Raw genomic sequence first — 20,145 nt, 5'->3', positions numbered from 1 at the left:
AGAAGGACTTATCTATATACTGGCGCTGCAACATTTCCTCCCCAACATCTTGCCCCTCACTATCAGTGCAAGGAAAACCTAAAAAACAAACAAAACCAGGTCAACACAGTTCCCCAATCCAAGCCACAATATATTAATAATTATTCATACCTATTTCATCCTGCTAGTCTGAATCCAAGCATGATGCTGCCTCACACAGCTTCTAGCTCAAAGTGCACCTCTTCCAAGTTTCTTACATCTTTCCTTTTTATACTCTGCTTAAACAGCTGTGCCTTATTCCCCACTCAGCATCCTATTTCCCTTAAGAGAGATAATTAATTTAGAACTCCAGGCAAAAAGACATAGTTGAAGAACCAATTTTCCTGATGGTGCCTTTCTTTCCTTAACCATTGAATGGTGCAATTCTGTGATATTTGCACAGGACCAAAGGAGTCCGCCYGAATCAAAACCAAGCACAAAACCAAACAAAATAAGCAAACAAAAACACTCTTCAACGTCGGGTTATCGTAGCTAAAATTAAATGCATGAGGAATTCCACAAGTTATATTCTTCTATGGCAGTATTAACTGATGTTTGCTGAAAAAGTAGTTTAGGAAACATTTGGRGAACCTCAAGTGCAAGAAGTTGTTCAGCAATTTCTTTTCCTCATCAAAGGGGTCCAGTATATTGGCATGGATTTAAGCTTCCCAGACACATTTCCTACTTTGTGGTCCCGAAAAGGAGGTCATCAGGGGCTCAGGTTACCTGGAGAATCCTGGTCTGCTCTCAGGTAAAGGGTCTGCAAGATCATCCTGACCTTGCAGCTATGACAAAGGCAGAAATGGTCCCCAGGATGGGGAGGACGCCAGCCTGGGTCTTCTATAAATAAGTACAAAAGCGTAACGGGGTATACGGGCCTTAGGGATGAGTTGGAGATAATTTTAGTTATTTAGGGTGACTTGGATGAGGCTCAGCCAAGTGGGACCTAAGGCTGGGGTCAAAGGTTCTTTTGAGTTTAGCACACATAATTACATAATGAAAAATAAGGTGTTTAAATGTGGAGAGTAGCTTATTGCATACACTTTGTGCAATGAATAACTTCAGCTAGCCTATTTTTTGCATGATTTCCCTTTAGAACTAAAATCCCAGTCCAGATAGTGAAAAATACATTACTTTTTTTTTTTTTTTTTTTTTTTTTTTTTTTAGTGCCACAGCATATGAAGTATGGAAGAAAAAACATCCACACACATATACGTGGCTCTGTTTCAATATGACTTTAGAAAGAAGAAAAAAATCCAGGCAATCCCAGTTTTATAATCCAGCATGGGCTCAATCTACAAACAGTGTGTTTTATAGACTACAGGAGCAGCCCCATGGAAATGGATTTACGGACAACAATGAGAAAGAAAGCTACATTTACGATAAATAACAGCATCATTTGCAGACGATCACCTCTGTTCAGTCCTAGCAATGACCTTTAAAGTTGGAAGGACATGCAGCCCAGACAGGTAAGGGAAACAGTTGTATAATTACTCTTAACTTTATGGTATATTTTGCTCTAAAGTATGAGGTGGGCTTTTTTTTTTTTTTTTTTTTTTTTTGTACAAAGAAGAAGAGCTTCCAAAACTGTATTTCAAATGGAACTGCATTTGTTAGACATGACAATAGTTAGGGGAAGATTTCAATAAATAATAGGTGCTTTTAATCTCTAATGTCTGTAATTAGTTAATGTACTGTGTAACAAAAACAACAAAAGAAACCCACGCACTTACAGCATGTCATTACTCATCATTTCTCCACAGGAAAAAAAGCGAACAAAAAGACATAACATTGCAAACCCAGTATTTTGCTAACTTGTCTTTTAAGAGCCTTATTCCTATTTAATATGCATTTAATGATGAGGCACAACTGAATAATTTAGAATGCAGATGACAACTTTTCAAGAATGGTTTTATCAGTGTGTGACAGTTTCCTCTTTTACCATATAAATAGACAACAGGAATCACTACTAACGTTATTAGTTTTGGCTCATCTTCCTACCTCCTAAATAGGAAAATCATGGAGTTTTTTTTGTTTGTTTGTTTTGTTTTTGTTCTTTCCTTCCAGTAGTGAATTTGCATGGTTAGTTTAGAATTTCCTGCTTGCGACTGTTGGATCAGTTTATTACAAAAAAAAAGAGGGAGTCCTGCATTATACATGCACTGCTGAAGTTGCAAAGCCAGACACTCCYGGGAAATGTTAGAATTATGTCTGCACCATCTTAATTTTGCAGGTTATTACATTTTAGGCATATGCAGCAACCTTACCTTGGCTGGTAATAACAAGTCTGCTTACAACAAATGTATTTATGCTGTCTTTACTCACAAGGATCCTGAAGCAGGAATTCATCTCCACGCAACAAAGCGTCTCGCTTGGTTAACTATATTTTTAGTGGCATTTAAACACATATATTAATAAGGATTATTTTAAGCACTTTTCTGTTTTTAATGGTGGCTGAAGAACAGTACCTCTTTCTGCTATTCACACCGATAGTTTTAGTGAGGATAGYGTTAAATTAAACATGACATCTAGCCTTTATGCTATTATGGGTGTATGCAACTAATAGGCATAAGCAAGCATCCTCATTTAGTAAAATGCCTCAACTGAACAAAAAGAACAGTTCAAATTGCTAGAAATTCTTCCCATACATTTTTTTTCCTCCAGATTCTTGGATTACTACTTCACTTTGTCCAAGGAAAAAGATAWCTAGATTTAAAAGCACCTTGAAATGAGGAGATCATTTTAAACATGCAAATATCATTAAACAATTAATATTGTTCTCCACATTCTCATGAAGCTACTTTCTTCAGCCTTCTTTTCAACCTTTAATTTTTTGCCCTTATCAACACTACTTTATGTAGGTACACACCCTACATAAGGTGCCAAGTTATACAGTATTCTGTTGGATTCAATAATAGACTTAAATTTAGCAATTGTCTTATTGGAAATAATGCCATTATCTCATGTGCCCTTGTACCAACTCCCAAGCTACGGCCTGGCTCTCTTGATAATACTGCGTTCAAGATGCACATTATCTCAGAGGTCAATGCAAAAGGAAAGATGTTACACAACCCYGAAGAACAAATCCTCCAAGGAGAAGCTCTCAGGAGACACTAAAATGTTATATTCTAATATTGGCACAACATCTACTGTCTTCTTGTGCCCTTTAAGTACACAAGTGGTGCCCCCTTACTAGGTGTTGCCTGTTGCCCAGACATGTTCTTCCTCAGCACGCTCAATATGGTCACCTGGATGTCTGCCCATAAAAACTGTAAAGGGCAGTGGACTAATGGACCAAGCTCAGGCAAATCCGAGCTTGCTCTGCTCTGTGAGGTCACATGGAAGTTCCCTGTAACCTGTGGGGATGAATTCCTAAGGACAGCAAGATAAATCCAGGAACTACTGAGCAAGGTGAGTTGGGGTGGTTTAGGTGCCTACATTCAGAGGGTTGCTCACCCTGTAGACCTAAATTTGCACTTAAATTTTCTGTGGCTTGATTGCTATATCAGACAATTATCTATAATATTCTCCATCACAGAGGGTATTTTAAAGAAGCAAAGACTAAACTGTACCAATACGACAGCCTATGCATAAGCACAGAATAATCTAAGGATAGGGAACTAGCCTTAAAAGCAAGTAGCTTGGGTACCAACAAGTAAATTAGTTTGTGCTGAGCACACTTGTGCACTTGTTACACCAACAAGTGCTTGTTGGTACTCAACAAGCACAAACAAGTAAATTAGTTTGTGCTGCTATGGCTAAGCGCCACCCAGGATTCGAACGTACCCATGTTCCTCTGTATGAGGAACTCCTGTGACTGCAATGCAGACATACATCAAGGTTGATGAAGCACCAGATACAACAGAGAGGCTGCAAATGACCCACTCATCACCAAGTCAACTGGTGCTACTGGGAGGCTGGGGTGCCTTTGCACGGTCTCCATTCTCAAGCCACCAAGCGTGTGGCTGCAAGATCCTTAGTGCAGCAAGGAGGGAGCRGGGTCTGCAGCACACGGTTGTGCCCCAGAGCTGCCAAAGGATGGAGATTAAAATATTTGATTAACTGGAGAGGAAATCAAATGACACTCACTGACACAATCCAGGAATTCTGCTGAGATCTTGTTTACCAGCTGGAAAGCAATGCACTGAGGGTGCTGTGACCAGGAGGAAGCCTTGCTGAACACAATTGCTGAAATCAAGCAATGTCCCACATCATGGGGCACTTTACACTGCCCTCCGTTAACACTAGGGCTTTCTTTTTATTCTCCCCTCCACACCCTCCAAACGACCCTTTTAGAGTGAAACATTTATACAGAATCACTTTAAAATTCTGAGGAAGAAACTAAATAAAAAATATTGGCAGTTCTTTCTAAGAAAGCACCAATAATGGTTTTTAATAAAAACGCTGATGAAAAACGTAACAAAAAATTCAAAGAAAAACGTGTGCAAAAAGTCATTAGTGCCACATCTTTAGTGATTTCCTTTAAAGAAGTTTTGATGGGTACACTCTCTATTTAATTTTTTTTTCATCATTTCCTCCCTTAGTCTCTCCTCTCCCCATAAAAATCAATTTCTGGCCATAGCAACGTTAAATAGGTAAAAAGATTTTCTTACCAGCACCATGACAGCAGCTATTCTGCAAAAGGGATATAAAGATGATGAAGAGAGAGGCTTTATGAACCTGCGAGATAGCAGGCGCGCTCGTGGGAAGGCGTGAAATTGTAGAACAACAGGAGAGACGGGAGCTGGTGCCTGGATTACTAATAGAGCCGAGGAGCTCTGGAAAAGGGACAAGAGTGGGAGAGCGCTGGGAAGCATCAGGAGCGAATAAACTCGGCATCGCTCCCTCCGACAGGCTTCTCCTCAGATAAAGGGCACAAACCCCCACGGCCTGCTCAGATAAATTGGCACGGCTCTGCTGGCTCTAAAGGCAACTGCGGCTAATTGAGGCAAGTGGAAGGAAATAAGCTCATTAAAAGCAACAAAAGGGAAGAGCCACATCCCTCCTGCCCACAGCAAACCGAGAGCATCGCTGTGGCAAGTGAGAGGGGCAGATGGGCCACCAGCTCATAGCAAAAGCATAGAGCAGAAGCATAGAGCACCCTACACTGTAGAGGTCCATAAAACACTTCTTGGGTGCCAATTTCTCTTTTGTTTCTTTCCCCCAGACAGAAATAGCTTCCAGACAGGGTTAGTCCCAGCCTGGGGGGGGACTCCAGGCATTTGCAGACAGGAGAGGAAGGAAGGAAGTTATGGTCTATATACACACAGCTTTGGCCACTGACTATTCCTCACGCAGAACTTTAAATTAATCCAAAGACTGGGAACAAAGAAAAAGTTGCCTTTTAGGCTTAACTTCAGGCGATTCAGGTGTGCCCTGTACATTCAGAAGACAAGATCCCATCTTATCAGCTTTGTTGTTGCATTTCTGGTTGAAGCATACTTAAAGAATTCAACTAGTCCTCAAATAAACACTCCTTGCAAACAACATCGAACAAGTTGCTTTAACTTTAATCAAGAGGATTTTTTAGTAAGGATTTTTTTTTTAGTAATCAGACTGAAATAATTCACTGAAAATTAATCTACCGAAGGGAAAAMCCACATAAAAATGTATGATAGAAAGTGTGTGCATATCATTTCAATAACTGTCATTCAGAGCCAGAATGAGTTGCAAAAAAGAGGATACACTCTAGTCAAGCTTCAACCTCAACCCTCCACTGCTTCCATAGTCTCAGCACAGCTGGAAGTTTTTGCTAAATTTATCAGCAATAAAGCAGTGAACAATCAGAAAATGCAAAAAAACCTTCGCCGCCCCTTTGAAATCCAAAGCTAAATCCAAGGAGCATTGGAAACCAGGCCAGGGAGATGTCACCGAACGATTGCATTTCTATTTGTGATAATTAAAAAGGCGGAACCCTGCCTAATCATACCTTTGAAAGGGAACAGTCCAAGCCAGCTACATTTTTTTGAGTTGAAAACAAATTCACTGCACGCTAGTTTGGTTCCTGAATGCCTGCAAATGTTCTAYTTTTGGGCAAGTAAAAATAAATACATTGATGAAGTCTAGCAAATCTTTTCGTAACACTTTCAGTTAAGTGGTATCTCTGTGATATCGAGGTTATGGCATATTTTCTGAAGGACAAGTTAAGACACTGGGTAGAATGTTTCAGAGGTGCCAAGTCCTGCTGACATTCTAGATTACCTAGGCATATCTCCCTGCTTTGAAAACTAAACAAAACAACAAAAAAGTTGTTTCTGAAAATTTCACCTATTTATTGTTCCCTTTCCCTAGGAACTCCATATTTAGGGTGATGTGGCTGAAACAGGTATTGAGGCCAGTGCTGTGCTGATGAGTCCATGGCCCTTTTTCCTGTGCACTGAGCACATTGTTTCTAATGGAATCAATAGCTTGCCCTCATCGTCTCTGAAAATCAAGTTGTAAGTCTTCCTGGCATGTSAGTGTTCATTCTTTTAATTAAACAGCTGAAACTGTCTAGAGCTGGTGAATGTAGCAAGCTTGTTTTGCTCCCCAGTATGTCTAGGGAGAGTACACCCTCTTCTCCTTGTATTAGCTTTKCTTAGCTGGAAGAATGGGCTCTTCAGATTTAGGTAGCATATTGTTTGGTATTCTATTAACTATATATATTATCACCGGAGTACATTCAACATAAATCCTTCCCAAGGAATAACATAGCTTCGCTAAGCAATGCTTGTTTTATTCAATAAAAGACTCCGTTTTTCTCTAGCACAGACAGGGCACCTTCCTCTACTGTTCTCATGGTTCAGTTGCCGCTGCACCGAAGTCCCTTTCTACCCAAGGCAAACGCAGGGCCACCGCATGCTGCTGCGAGCTGGACAAGAGCTCTTGCTCTTACACCTTTGAGAAGGAAGAAACATGGACGGGGGCAACTGCCAGACATAGAAACCCAGGCAACCTCCCACAGACACCYCATGTCTTCCCTTTCCCCAGCATTTTCACATGCAGGAGGTCAAGGCAATAGCATGATATATAAGACATATACGAGAGATACATGAGAGCTATGAGGTCTCTTATAGAAGAGAAGGAGAAATGATGAACCCTTGGCCACATGCTGTCTCAGCCTGGCTGCTCTGCTTATAAAAGACCCTGTTTACTCAGGACCAACTTCTGCTCTCTTTCCCCACRTGGGCAGGTTCCTGGGCGGCCAGGAGCGCCTCTGAGAGCAGGTCTGTGTCACTCACTAGGCTGTTCTCCTGGAAATGCTCCCCTGGGACGATGGCAGGAAAAGCACATGGAGCTCACAACTATTCAGTTACCTGCAGCACACAAAGCCCAGCTCGGGACAGCTTTACCCCTCTCCAAATATGTGTTTCCTCTCACGTATGCGGTGCCAGGGCGAACACGAGCACCCGGTCTGCCCCTGCTCCAGGGCCTGTGGCATCCTTCCCCATTCCCGCAGCACGGACAGCCCTTGGGGCACRGAGGTCAGGGTGACCTAGGGTAGCACACACGCAGACTGAGCAGCCCTTATCTCAGCATCCCTGGGGACGCTGTCCTGTTGGCAAGTTCTAGCCCAAAACAGGCAGAGGAGCAAGGCTGCCCCCGCATGCAAGAGCAGCTGCTTAAGGGTTTTGCTAATTGCAAAGAAAGCAGCTTGGGCCCACAGCAAAGGAGGCACTGAAAACCAGGGAATCACCTCCTTGCGTGAATATAGCTGTACCCTCCCAATGCAGATATGCAACAGAAATAAGTAACGCAGAAGTAAACAGCAATAAATACTGGCAGCATCCAGCTAACGTACCTACCAGCAGGCAGGCTGGCTACCTGCTTGTTATTTTTCCATATCCAGTGCACTGCTTTACAGCCTTCGTTCAATCCCGTTTCTTACATTGGCGCAGTGTTTTTTCCAAAAGAAGCTTTCCACCAACCTTGCATCCAAAATGTAAAAGTATACCTGAAATAGTGATCAGAAACCAAATGGAGAGAGAAATGTAACCCGAGAAACATAACTCAGAACTATATTACTGCAACACATCTGCTTTCAAGCCCACAAGTCTGACCGGCTCATAAATCGCACACAGTGAAGAACAACTTTCAGGCACTCGCTGCTGCGTCCCCAAATGCATATATTACATGGAAGACATAGGGGGTTACAGTATCTGCATTATGAATTTGAGCTACAGAGCATTTCCACTCCCGCAGCTTTAATAACCTTGCCATAACAAAGCAAACGGCAGCGCGGAGAGCTGACGAGCTATGAGCTGTGCTTGTTAAAGGAGGCTGTGGCAAAATGCGGTGCATTTAGCTCTTTGCACTGAGAACACATTACACTGTCAAATCCTCCCCTATTTTTCTGTAAATAATTGTGGGYGAAACACAATTGCAGCCTCTGTTAACACACCCCACAAGCAGCCTATCTCTGGTATCCCTTTTGAAGATGCTTAAGTCTGATTTGTAAGCAGTGCCTTTCTGATTAGGATTAAAAATTATCCTGTGTATTAATCTATTAATCCTGCATTCTACAGAGGTGGTTTAAAAAAAAAAAAAAAAAAAAAGGAAAGAAAGAAAATCTGCATTAATGCCAAGATGACTATAAAAATGCTTTCTGCTTAGTATTTCTGACAATTTAATCATCATTTGTGCTTGGGAAGGAAGACAAGTAGCTGGACACTTTGGAACAAATACTTGTCAAGCTCCCTTCAGAAACCATTCATGCCATTAAATCATTTTTTCTGTCTTGTGCTCAGCTGGTGACACAACATATCATCTCATCTCAGAGACAGTTGTATATGAAATTCGTGATCGAGCATCATTTTCTTGCCCAGGATTCCTGCACCTTTGTTCTGTCAGCAAAACAGACTCATTGGTACAGGAAAACATCCTTTTCTTCAAAGTTGTTAAGCTTCAAGGAAAGCTATTAATTTCCATTTCCCCCCTAAAAAAGCAGACCTACTTTCTTTAAAAGAGATCTTTATGTGCTGTCTCACACCGGCCTACACCTTCCTTTCTATAACAGCCTTCTTAYGCAAGAGCCCCAGCAGCCTGAGCAGTTATTTATCAGCTTTTTGCATGCCCCTGCTTTCTCCCCAGAAAGCCCTAAATTAAGGCAAGAAAACCTGTCTGATGCACAGGGGCTGCTCCAGCTGAACGTGGCCTCGTGCCCACGGGATATACGAAGGACCACAGCCCCCACAGCATTGCAGGTGGCCGCTCATCCTCAGCTGCCCTCGGGGTACATTAGTGCGTTTTACTGCCTGCTTATTCCCCGGCGGCTCCGGGGCTGCCGTGGGATTTATGGCAGCTCCGTAGCTGCAAGCGGAGCAGGGCGGGCGCTGCTGACGGATGCCTCTGTTTGGAATATCCCGGGATATTTAGACCCTGATCCATCACAGCGCCACAGCGCACACTTAAGGTTAGGCACACACACATATATATGTATGTATACACACATAACCTAGCCCCAGCGCTGTAAAGTAAGGCCTGCTTTTAAGCCCTTTGTGGGCTCTCAGGCCCTAGAGCCCCAGCTCAGTCCCCTCGCAGCTCACACTGCAGCCTGCAGCACGCCCAGATGACAATCTGCAGAGCAACTCAAAAAGAAGATTTGCAGCATATAAATATTCCTGCAGTCAAAAGGCACAGAAAGATTTGCTTGGTTTKTTTTGGGGAGGGTTTTTATTGAGGCAACGCATCTACCCTTTTTAACAGGCACTCGGGTCACAAGATTTAYGAACATTTCAGTGTTATTTTCCCTTTGCAACAGGCTAATGGGCAGGAGCTGCTTGCAGAAAGCGGTGGTGTGTGCCCTATAAACGCCTGTTAAACACAACGCTGGGTGCAGAGGCCAGGAGCAGACTGCGGGTGATGGATGCGCTTTTCAAAGCGCAGCCACTGATTCCACCCACTCCCTGCCTGGCCTTGCCTGCTCGTGCCAAGCCTCTGAAATAAAATTTCCATCGACTTGGTTGTGAGGAGCYACTCCGAGAAGCAGATGAGGCTATYGCTGCCCAAAAAATACAGGCGGATTTCTGAAGATACAGCCAGAAAAGTGCAATTACAAAAAAAATCTGGTTTGCAAGTACATTAATTTTTCCTTTTTAGGTTGGGGGCAGGAGCGGGCAGAAGTTGTCTCCTGCAAGGACATCTCAGCTTGCCATCGAGCAGCAAGCTGCCTGCTGCAGCCCCACAGGGACTCGATGGCTTCGTATCGCTGGTCCCATCCGCCAGCTCCCTCCYGGAGCAAAGTGCTGCTCCCGCAAGATAGCGGCCCTGGGGCTGCCACCCCTGGGTCACTGTCTCCCCTTCCGCTCCATTTCATTCCCACCCACAATAGACAACCCTCCCACCCCTCCCAAACACACACGTTCTCCACACCTCCGAAGAAAGTACCAATCAAAGGAGAAGCCCTCATTTTTGTAACTTTTACCACCTGGACAGGATTACTTGGGCTGACAGGGGACACCCTGGGGCTAACCCTGTCAAAAGGCAGGAAGCAGCYGAGTGGCTGCAGTGGCAGATAGAGCAGCGAGTGCAAATAGCAGCTCTCTGCCTCCACGGTCCTCAGAGAGACAGTTTCATAAAACAACCCACACAGTTTCCTGATGTTTGCCCAACTGACTCTCTTGTCCTCCCTCTTTGCCTTGAAAATCAGCAATATGAGCCCCTTTTTACCTTGCTTCTCTTCAAAAATTCTTCAAAAGCTGCATGGTCTTTACTGAGAGGATTGCAAATTTGTTTCAGGATTTTGCTAAATAAAGGGCCGGCTTCCTGATTTTTCCTATTTGCAGTAGCAGATACCTCCAATAGCAGATCAGCTTGCAGCAATAATCAATAAGAGTGAACTTGAAATGGAAAGTTGCTTGGTCTCATCACCGCATAATTTGTGTTTTAATAATGCTCAGTTTTCCTCTGACCTTTAGAAATCAGTGGGTTCAATTACTTGTAGCATTCGCTGAAGATCCTCCAGGGATCTCACCATAAATTATACTGTATTCTACAAATAGATACGACAACACTAATCAGCAAATTAAATGGCAGTGATCGTTCCTGCAGAGACGCTTAAGCATCTGATTGAGTTGGTGCATCGGCCCCACATAGGCTGCAGTTTCAGCCTTCAAGGGAGGTCGCCTTCCTGCGTGGGGAAGGCTGGCCTTGCTCAGGCACCTCTAGGCTAGTTTAGGTAAGTAAGAAAGAGAGAATGGGGAAAAAAGGGGGAAAAAAGACTGACATCTGCCAGGAAGATGTTGATGCACAATGACTCTACTCCATCCATATTTTGTCCTCATGTTTCCACTCATTTGACTTTGCACGTCCAGTCCTGCTGCTGCCTCCCACCTGAGGTCACGTTTGGCCAGGAAGTTCTGCTGAGTTTGCAGGGGGACCCAGCTTGCATTTAGAGGTGAAATCACCTTGGTTTGGACCTGCCTTCGAGCCTTTCCTTATAAGCAGGTGCCCACGTTTGCAGAGCAGCACGCGACAGAGATGTGCGATCACATCCTCTGCCACAAGCTGTTATTTTGACAGCTCTATTACAGTCATATAGAAACAACTCCCAGGAAGTGTAAAGCACTGTTAAAAAAAATGCAGGAAAAATCATCTGTCCTGCAATATGTTAGCTTTCACTAGAGAAAAGAGCTAAATGCAAGTTAGGAGATGTGAGGAATTCTTTCTAAGGCCTTTTGTTTTGCCATAGCTGATTATGGCTCTCTAGCCAAAAAAATGTGTTTTCTTCCTTCTTTGCAGAGTTAGCCCATCTACTACTTATTTTATTGCAGTTCTCCTCCAGAAGGATTTTTATTTTTTTTCCCCCTCCATATTAAACACTCAGGCTCAGTCCTTCTTTTCCTGAGGTATCTTTCCTGGTAAGGGAGCTGGAAGAGCAGGGGGAGGCTCGTCAGGAATCACTAGTTCCACTCAAGGTTGAAACTTGAGCTCCATCTGATCACAGTACATGAAATAGTGCAGTTTATAAGAAAAGACTATGTTTTTCTCAGCCATCTTTAGAGGTGCGTRATCTGATTGAGGGATTTCTGGACCAGACCTTCTGGCTTTGTGAACACAGTCACATTACTCTAACACAGCATCTCATCCTATGCAAACCAYCTTTTACCTCATAAAATCAGAGCAGCTCACAGAGGAGCCTGATGCAGACAGTTACAGATCATTCCTGGCACAGTAAGGAACCAACCAGCCAACCCRCTCAGTTATATTCCCTCCTAACACCATGTTCCACAGACACCTACACACAGTTTTCTCTTATTTACTATTTGTCTTACCCTTGGAAAGGCAASGAGCAGAAGTGCTGATGGAGGAGCTCCAGTCACACTTCAAGTTTCTGATGGCATTTTCTCAACAGTGGCAGTTTATAAGTCAAAACAAATGACTTGCAAATCAGATGTGCATTATGGAGCTGTACCCAGAGGAAATGCCTGTCAAATGCATTAGCACTTTAAAATTCACAGTGACTTTGGTATGTTTTTGTTCGACAAGAGGTATCCTGAAAAATTTAAATTTTGCTCCTCATTATTGCAAATTATTCTCCCAGCTGAAGTGCCTTTTCTCTTAGGCTATACACTGCAAATTGGTGCTGCACTCTGACAGTCAAGGAAGGCTCAATCAACGTCTTCCTTCTGTCAAGGGAATGCCTCTGAGGACTTCTTTTTGCACCTGACACTCCTTGTGAGGGGCCCTTGCGGCAGAAGGGGAGGTTTTTAACCTAAGGAGTAGCACCTGAGTGCTGAAGGGAGGCATCATCACTGATAGCTGAAAGAAGTTTTAAAGTACAGTACAAATTGATGTACTTATCTTTCCTCTGTTTTCAAATCAATATTTTTTATCAATGGCTTCACCAGCAAAATGGGCTGCAAAGATTGAACTGTAGAAAATAACATTCCAACAACACAACAGCTCCGTATAATAGGGGAAGCTGATGTCAAGTTAAAATAAAACATATTTCACTCATTTACAGTCTCTCACCAACTTACTCACAAGCACTGGAAATGCAGGCCCAGCAGGATGGTTGAGTACTGGGACAGCAGTGTCCAGGTGGCACAGGTAGGATCACTTGCAATGCTGTGGAGGAGGAGCAGCAAGGCCACCAACCCCACCTAGGACCTCCTCAGGATGCAACTTTGGACCTTCTTTTTTGTACCTTTCAGGAGCTAGCAGGGACCAATCTCTCCATTCCCTCCCTCCTCTGTCAATCCTCAGGAATAGCTTAGTGTTCCACATTTCCCCAGCCAGTTACCCTGAGAAGCTGCATGTAGATGCACATGGGGCTCTTCATAGCCCRGTGACATATCTCCCAAGAAGCAGTGCCTTCTCATCATCAACCTTCTGCTGCTGTTGGCTCCTTCTGGTGCTTTCACACCCAGACCCTCCTGCTCACACCAATCTTAACATTTCCATTATGATTCTCTACAGGTGTGTGAAAAGTCCTCAGTGCAATTGGCAGCTTCACCTGGTGGTGGTCTGTGCTCTGTCAGGGACTCGTCACTTGCTTGTGGTCTGAGTTATTACCATCTGCTCTAGCACAAGACATACGCAATTGTGCRTATCTAAATCTGATCCTTTTTGCATAGTAGCTGAGGTAAGATGTTTTTGCTTACCACAAAGATGATCTTTTTCACAACCTCATAAAAAAAGGTCACTTCACATTCGCACTGCCCAATCTAATGGGCTTCAGCCACATCAGCAGCTTAGATTTTCAGCTTTGTACTTGTCAACAAGCCTGGTAGGTAGTCAAAAAAAAAAAAAAATCCCCAAAACAGTGCTAAAATTGGGAAGATTGAGAACATACTGGCATTTTAGCACATGGTTACAGACAATAAAGTTGTCCAGGAAGCTGGGTTTGTGGTCTGCAACCACTCTCAAAGAGAATTAGAATTTATACTTCTAAATGATGCTAGATTACATTTCCCTATATTTCAGACCCTGGTAGATCAAAATCACAAAGAGAATTAGGTGCTATAGCACTTATTTTGGAGCTTAGGGACTGTTAAGTGGCAATCACAATGCCGAATTGGGTGCTGAAGTTCATGGGGATAAGAACTGGACGTGATGKTTTTGTCTTGAAAAAATTAATCTCCTGTGACATAAAACCTTTCTTGAGTCTTGACTGAAGAAAATCATAGATTTGAAGTAGAATTATTGCAAAAGGAGAGATTGATAATATTGTTAATTCAAAATATATGATAACTTGATGCTCAAACAGCGCCCAGTACATTGAGGAGATGGTCATATGTCTCTTCATCAGAAGATCTTGATTTCGCTCTTAAAGGAGATCTAATAAACAATGAAMCTCTGTGCTTACTTCTGCCTTTCAAACCACCTTTGCAGTGCCAAAAAAGGCAAAATGACTTTTGGTTTTTTGTTCTTATTGTGCTTAGAAACTGCATTTGCAACATTATGATTTCACTTCTAATAAAATACTTCCACGTTTAGTTGTCAGTCTCAGTGGACGGAACAGGCACTGTGTCAAAATGGAGTATCTGAGTGCCAAAAGAGGCACTAGTCATGTTTTCAAAACTCAGTTCTTCAAAAACCACATTTAGCTGCTAGTAAGTGCTCAATTTCTTCTTTTCCTAACTTACTGTCTTTAAAGTTCTCCAGCAAGCTGCGGTTTTGCTGCTGAGCACACTTACAGCAGCTCTTAACTTCAAAGGAGAGCTCAGGGCCTAATTTCTGCTGAGAATCTCAAGCCAGGCATTATTTTGCCCAGTTTGCCTTGAGGGGAGCCATGTCCTTCTCATTTACATTTAGGAGTCATTTAGGAGTCATTTACAGAATACCTGGCAAGCAGGATGTGAAACCCACAGAGGCAGGACTTCTGACCTACACACCTCCTGCATATCAAAAAAAAAAATATCATCTTGCTTATAGAGGATCATACTGCCGGCATCTATAAGCTAGTTTGTTGTTTTTTTCCCCATGAGCCTAGAATATGAGAAAAGCCCTTTTCTTCCATGTGTTCTGAGGCAGTTTAGCTCAGTGGGGACACAGGCTTCCCTGGGACTTTGCGGGTGTCTTGTAGGATGATATTAGGGCAAGGAGAACTACAGACAACGTCTTTGGCTTTCTCCTTTCCCCTTGCCCGGGTCTCTGCCATGGGTGCACTGCATGTTTYGAAGGTTTATGCAGTACCTCTTACATCTGGGAAAGGTTAAAGACAAAAAGTCAAGGTAGGGCAGATAATTTTCCTGYGGAACACCAAGGAGCGAATTTCATTTGTCATAAGACTCGGCCATTARAAGTAATTTCAGCATGTCTTGCATGAAAGATTCTAAATTCAGTCAGGACATTAGCTATGCAAGGTACTTATTTTTATAGCTTTGACATAATCCACAGAATGTGGTCAGTCTTAATTTGACACTTTTACCTCAAATGTTCCAAGTCTGTGTAGAGAAGTCCAGGTCTTCTTTGCTTCCCCACAGCACCCATCCACACACCTCAAAGTTGTGGGGCTGACTGCCCAAGTATTGTAACAGCATCATTTACCCATACTGATTACAGGAGTGAGGCATCTTTTACAGCTGTAACTTCCAGTGGTTTCTTTTGACCAGTAATCCCCATTTAGATGCATGATTTTGCTGCCTTTTGCTCTGAAGAAGTGCCTTGGTCATYTGCTTAATACAATAACCCTCCCCTCCCCTAAATTCAGCACAAACACAAATAAATTTACTGGTTATGTTTTTCTCTGGGAATGTTTAAACTGTCAACCTTGCTCAGCTATGTTCTTTGTAGCCTCATAGAGCTTCATTATTTTTCGTGGAAGCTTTTCTGCCACAAGGAAGCATTGCAAATCCACRTTTGAGGTTTTCCAGAGGATTTAATATTAATGCACAATGCAAGGGACTTGTGAAGTCTTTCTCTTTTGAAATGTTAATAGGCTACCAATAGTTTCTGGAGCTGGTATTATTCAGCTTTTACAGCTAGCTGAAAATACAGCCCATGCAATAGTCCTGATCTGAGTCACATCACTACATGGCTACACCACTTTTCAGGTCAGCTCATTTCCAGGCATGGACACATGGTCATTGGCTCACTGACATCCCATTTGAGAGCAGTTTCAAATCAATCCATGTTACTGTTATCATTTAACATTGAAGCGAAAGCTCTCTGCATTTCCACTTGCGGCTTCTCTCATCCATGCAGAGACCTATTTAATAACCAATAATAAACTCTTGAGAACTGTAGGGCACATCTCAGACCTCACAGTGAATGTGGGAACATTATGTTTAGTCTAAAGCATTAGTCAGGAAGCAATTATTACATTGAACAGCAATASAAAAACTCACAAATCCACAAGTTCTATCTTATATGATTAGCCACCTAAGGAAAGGATTTTTCATCCATGTAGTATTGGATATACTTCGCCTGCTATTTAATAGAGCATAACCCTGCTTTGTCCCCACTCTCTATTACCTGGGTCATAAAGACATCACAAAGACTCAGTTAAGGACTCATGCACAAGTAAAGAATGGTAGAGAAGGTAAATTTAGGATCCCTTAAGGACTGTCCCTTCCAGGTCCCACCCTAAAGGTATCTATTAGAGCCTGCCGTTCCCACTCTTGGGCTAGATCAACTGGTTTAGGCCCACTGTGGCATACTGGATTAGAGATGAGATCCAGCAAGGGAGAAAAGAAGGAATATTTCCTTCATCATCCACCCCATGACTAATGCTATGAGAACTGTACAGAAGACTGTAGGACAAGAAGTAACACCCATCAATCTTCACAGCAACTTACAGTAAAAAGTAAAGGTGTGATACAGTCACCCATGCCCTCAAGTTCAAGCTAGGGCTTAAATAATATGCAAAAACCAAAAAAAAAAAAAAAATCTATCTTTCAAAACAATTTAAATGGTGAATATTTAAAGGCTGCCTATACAGAAGGGTAACCAAGGCTGCTAAAATGTTGGCTACAGCAAGCAACTATGCACAACAACTTGTTTATAAAGAACTTATTTGTTACAAAGAGGATGGTATGACCACTATTTCATTATTAATGAGTGCATTCCTTAGCTAACATTTGGCAGAAGTGTACAGGAAGAGGATGGTTCTTAACAAAACTGTTTTTAAAACAGTCTCTGGGCCTTTTCTGGGCCTTTTTCTTTTTTTTTTTTCCTTTGCCTTACAAGTCTCCTGGAGCGAGAACATAGCTTCAGTTCGAATTCAGCAGCAGTGAGCACAAATACCTGGCTGTCAGTAAGCCAGAACATTTGTAATCAAATCCACAATGTGGCTCAAATGGAAAGTTGCCTGGTGAATTGATGCAGTTTTTTGTAAGTGTGCCTGGTCCTGTTCCCACTGTAGCTGGTGGCAGATGGCAATCCTGTCAGGGAAAGCAGGATCAGGCACCGTTGGCTGGGGCTCGTACTTCTGATGTGGTGACGAGTGACAGCAAGAAAAACATCCCTGAATGGCTGTATGGCAACACATGCCATCCCTTTTCCCCACTTCTTACAAAAATATTGCACATTTTTAATCAGTTATCTGCCTTCTATAGTGCCTGTGCTGATCTAGAATTGCTAACCAATCCTACTGCAGTTATGATGGTTATCGATTTTTTTCTTGGACGTATCATCTCCTACAGCCGTGTGAAAACAGTCTTAATTTCACAAATTAGAAGCAGTGCCACCTCTGCTGTTTGCAGAGGAAGGTGCAAGAAAGCAATCAGCAGCTGTAAAAAGGGACTGGTAATATTATTGATAATATGATAATTCACTAGAAAATAGATGAAAAAAACTCTTAAAAAAATGTCTATCCAGTTTCCCAGCTTAACTTATGTTTTGAATGAGTGCTAGTACTGAGCCATAAGCCAGCTTCTGCCTCCTCTAACACTGCTAGTCCAACACTGCACAGCATAAACCCAGTGCTGAGCCTACAATATCTGCAGTTCTCCACACATTCACAGCACCTGCCTCCACAACACCACTACATTACTGAAAGATGTCGTAGTTTGGACTTGTTTCTCCTCTTGGCTTTGGGTGAGCACAATATTATCCTTTTTTCCCCACACTATCTGAAGAAGACAGACCTGATGGCAATTTAAGGWTCGTATGTTATAACAGGCTCCAAAAGGAAAAATTTATGCCCTTGAGCCTTTCTCAAATCTTCCAGAAAATTTAGACTTCTGAAGGCAAAACATCTCTTTGGAAAGACATTAGTAGYGCACCCAAGAGGACCTGGGGTCCAGACAAGAAGGGATTAGCATCACGCACCAGCGTGGCTGTGAGCAGTGACAGATCCAGGACTATGCTCTCCAAGTCTCACAGTGGCCAACTGGAAGTGCAAACCAGGGAGAGACAGCGGAAGGAAGTATTGCAGAGCCTCAAGTCACCTCCTCACTGAAAGCAGCCTTATCTTTAGCTGTCAGGMCGTGCCACGAGACATGGTTCTGGCCCTGCTGTGGGCCAGAGGCAGAAATCTCTTAAACTGTGCAGACCCTGGGCTCCCACATGCCTGCCCAGGGACTGTGGCACCACAAGCTCCTCAGGTTGGGACATCTTTGAGGCCAGAAGCCCAACAACACTGCTGGAGTTCAAGCAAGACCTGTCAGGTGAATTACTCCAGTTCCAGCTACCAGTATCTCAAGATGGGCCCTGGTTCATCTTGCCACATCCTCCGCCTAGGCTCAGCCTTGGATGCTTGACAGGAAAACAGAAGTAAATTGGCCATAAACTGCAGGCAAGACTAGAGGTTCAGACAGGGTGAGGGGCAGAAACACCTCGTGCTCGGTGCCCTCGCCTTCGTCCCTGAAGGCCCTGACTCTTTCCTAAGGCGCCTATCAAGGTGTACAGCCACTCGTGGCTCTTTCCAAAGTTATGGACAAGGATGCCCCAAGTTGTCTCTCCTATAAGGGAGAATGCTCTGGAAAACTGCTATTTTTCTGCTTGAAATGCCAGGATAAAATGCAAGCCGGCCGCTGGCTGTCTCACCTGTGGATACGCTCTCCTTGGCTTCGCCTTCAAAGGGCATGACGTTACCAGGCAGAGTTCAGGCCTCCTTGATATTTYGTTTCCTGGAAGCCTGAGGTTGTGCGGCTCTTTGTTCGGAGCTGCTCCACAATAGGCACACGGCAGCAATGATTAATGATACAACCGCCCCGGCAAGCCGGGCTTCAGGTGGGTCTCAGGCAACTTGCTGAGACTTAACCCTTGCCACGCAGCTTTAAACGCTGGGTTTTGAAAAGCAATGTATGAAAGTAGGCATCTACAGTATAAACAGAAGTGAGAGGGAACCTGACATATTACAGTGGCATACAGTGACCATTTCTTTTGCCTCAGAACATGGTTTTAGTCTTGCAGTAGTCTTCAGTAAACCTTTGCACGCGTAAATCTGAAAGAGGCAGAATACTCCAAAAATGTTCACAATCAGTGTCATCACAACCATCAGAAATGCTTTTACATTGAAATGGAGTGCTTAGCTCTGATGGTGTTTTTAAGCACCAAAAAAGTTTGGCGAAAAAAAAAAAAGCTCAGTGTGGTGGCCTCCACAGGACCTTGCTACATCCATGCATGGAGTAGCTAGGAAAAATTTGTCTTCAGTTCCACCTATCCCCTCCCCAAAAGAGGGAAAAAGGAATAGTGCCATCCTGAATTATACTAACGCCTAAAACTTTGATGATTCATTGGAGAAAATAGTATTTCTTAACTGCACAGAATTCCTAGATAGATTGTAAGACCTCCAAAGGACGTTCACAGCATCTGGATATATTAAGTCTTCAGAAGATACCTACTTAGCACAGTAATTAGTTCCCCTGAAGAGACCACAGTAACTGATGGCATTTTCCCTGAAACCTATTACAAAAATATGAAACAGCCCTTTACAAGATGTGGTACTGGATTTTCACCGCATGCTCCAAATACATTAAAAACCAGGATTAGCATCAGGGAGTAAAACCCTGATACTTGAGGAAGTTTGTAACAAGAACTGCACTTGTTGTGAGCTGCAAGATTGGACGTTGCCAGAGGGGCAGGTTCAGCCCTGTTGTCCTACACCCTGCTGCTGCATGAGAGACCAGGGAGCACCAGCGCTGGGCACCAGCCTCTGCAAGAGCATCTCTGGAAAAGAGTCTCCTTTGGGAACAGAGGTTGTAAACTTCATTTTCTTGCACTTCTGGCAGAGTGCTCAGAAATATGGAATAAATAGAG

The 20,145-nt window shown here is 43.2% G+C and overlaps 1 long non-coding RNA gene across 1 annotated transcript in view; it reads right to left on the bottom strand.

Annotated features, from left to right (window-relative positions):
- The window catches only part of LOC112958959, a 15,718-nt gene extending 3,394 nt beyond the window's left edge, over window positions 1-12,324 (bottom strand). Inside the window, exons 1-2 of the long non-coding RNA XR_003251541.1 lie at window positions 12,270-12,324; window positions 7,799-7,951 (exon numbers count right to left, since the gene is read on the bottom strand). This is a non-coding gene — a long non-coding RNA (uncharacterized LOC112958959). The remainder of the gene's footprint in view (window positions 1-7,798; window positions 7,952-12,269) is intronic.
- Window positions 12,325-20,145: the final 7,821 nt, after the last annotated feature.

The sequence above is a fragment of the Nothoprocta perdicaria genome, unplaced genomic scaffold (genome assembly GCF_003342845.1).
Source record: "Nothoprocta perdicaria isolate Ctin4 unplaced genomic scaffold, notPer1 scaffold_93, whole genome shotgun sequence".
In the NCBI taxonomy this organism is placed as follows: domain Eukaryota; kingdom Metazoa; phylum Chordata; class Aves; order Tinamiformes; family Tinamidae; genus Nothoprocta; species Nothoprocta perdicaria.
This window is presented reverse-complemented; position numbering and strand designations above follow the sequence as displayed.